The sequence below is a fragment of the Nanorana parkeri genome, unplaced genomic scaffold (assembly GCF_000935625.1).
Source record: "Nanorana parkeri isolate BGI_ZX_2015 unplaced genomic scaffold, ASM93562v1 scaffold3, whole genome shotgun sequence".
Lineage (NCBI taxonomy): Eukaryota > Metazoa > Chordata > Amphibia > Anura > Dicroglossidae > Nanorana > Nanorana parkeri.
Genome location: NW_017306271.1, coordinates 880,086 through 882,674, shown reverse-complemented (window position 1 = coordinate 882,674; position 2,589 = coordinate 880,086).

The window sequence follows — 2,589 nt, the reverse complement described above, 5'->3', positions numbered from 1 at the left end:
AAAAAAAAAAAAAAAAAAAAGGTTTTGGCTTTATATATACACTTTAAGGATAACAGGGAGAGGAAAGAGTTCATTAGGGCTAGTTAGGAATAATAATGGGTTGTATAGGAAAGAATGTAGGGGTCGGCGAGGGGAACCATGTAGCCCAGTGAGGGGCCAGGAATCTGGCAGTCCTGAAAGCCCTGGTTTATGAATCGACTTTAGGCTCATATTTTATTTAATTTTTTATATTACATCATTGACTGGTGACACAGTCAGTGGGAGAGGTATTTACTCTTCTTTTTGCAGGTACAGTAACTCTTTTATTTGCACATTGATTTCTGAGTCAATTGTGTAGGCTCGTTCACACCAGGTGCATTGAGCTGCATTGATCAATGCAGACACAACACAAGGGCACAATTGTTTTTTATACGCCCTGTTCACATCATAAATCTGTATTATTGAGCGATGGGAATGACACAACACGCTGAGGTGGATAGGGGTGAATAAAATGTAATTTTGTGACATTTCAATAACCTAAAAAAAGAAAAGAAAAAAACGCATTACCCTGCTCTTTGCAATGCACACCAGCAAGCATGGGTTATATAGTGGACTATATGTGCAGGTAGAAATGAACGCGCTCCAAAAGAACACATTAGAAATTTGTGGTGCTGTTAGGTGTACTGCAATAACCAAAGACAATCCCACAACTGAGAACCACCTCGCCCCCCCACAAAACCTTACTCAACAAAAGGATCTGATTTAAACCCCACACTGCAAGGGTTAAATGCTCATTTTTGAATATGGGGTAGAAAAATGAAGTGTAATATGTACCCTATTCCTCACTCCAGCAGGCTCCGCCACACTCCTCTTCTGCTCACATACAATAATGATGCATGATTACATCAGCCAGGGGAGCCTTAGAAAAGCGGCTGCAGGAGACCGGTTGTACTGAAAGGTAGCCTGCCTCTTTCAGTACAACCTGTAATTTCAGTAATAAGGTAGGTATAATCTTTATTCCACTAAATCTAAGCAAAAAGTGAGCATTCCACCTTTGCAGTACAGAGAAGTTCAGTTTTAAAGTGATTAATGTGAACTTTAACTTCTGGCATTAAAAATTAAATGTCTGGCACTAATACAATACAAATCAGATATAGCTGAACAGAAACAGCGGGTGAAACGAGGTTGTGGACTACAGATCCAGTATTTCCATGCAAAAACAGGGTTATGCAATCACAAAGCAGAGTAAACAGCCAGTGAGCCAACAGGAGGTTACAGTTTATTTTAGTTGGATGTGTCCCAGTAACAGTTAATATACTAAGAATTTATCCCAGGCACAGAAGGATTGTACAGCGCATTGCTATAAATGTTCACTATGACTATTTTCTCCTACCTCCTGACAAGGATTGACTTATTATTGTATTTTACGACATTCATTGTATTATTTCTATACTGGATCAATGGATCTAAGAAGAGCAAAGGAAAAATGCCTCCGGGCCCCAGACCTCTTCTACAAAAACACAAACATACAGACCTGAGTTGTGCCATGGTCCGAGTGGTCAGTAGGCCAATACAGGGGCAAAACAACCATGTAGAAATTAAGAACCTTTATTCGTGTCTACATTTATCCCCCATGTAATAGCAATAAAGTTGTGTGTGTAAAAAAAAAAAGAAAAAGTAATATAAAAATGAAAGATTAAAAAAAATAAAGAAGCATAACATTTATATTTTTTAAACTTTTTTTTTGGTCCCCGCCCCCGACATACACACGCATATATGCGTCATGTGCGCCTACATGCCGCACATGTTGCATATCGCCGCAAACGTCGGAGTGAGAGCAATTTTAGAGCCATTAAGGCCGGGTTCACACCTTGGCGTTTTACAGCGCTGATCGACCCGCTGTAAAACGCCCAGCAAATGAAATCCCATTATTTCTTATGAACATGGTTCTCACTTGGGCGTATTTCAGCGTGTCGGAACGTGCTGAAAAACGGCCTACGCCCAAAGAAGTACAGGGGCGTATTTCCGCGCGTATCCATTAGGATACAGCCGGATAGCCCTCGTAAACGCGTGTTTAACGCATGTTTTGAGGGCTGCAAATCGCGGTTAAGGGAGAACTAAGAGGTGAGTGCTTTTCACTCACCTCAAAGTTCTAGCCGACCTGCGACAATGAGACTGTCACGGGTCGGCTCAGCAGATCGGGAAGTGAGGGGAACACATACCGGCGTTCGCTCACATCTCGATTCTGTCACGGCTCTCTGCCGTGACAGGGGAGGGGCTGGATTCACCCCGCTCCGATCCGCCAGCGCTGACTGGCGGAACGGATGGGGGAGGGGCAGGTACAGCTGGCTCTGCCTCTAGATAGGCAGAGCCAGCTGTCACTCACGCAGCTGGGCAGATCCAGACATAATTGTCGGGATCCGCTTCAGCTGCGGTGTCTCAGTATACTGCGAGCTGCAGCTCCCTATATACTGAGCTTAGGGTGACGGGAGGACGCTAGTTTGTGTCCTCCCGTTACCCTAAGGAGAACTATGGGGAAAATCCCTAACCCCATAGTTCTCCTTTAATCACTGATAACACTAAACTGATGAACAGTAAAAGCGTTTTAAT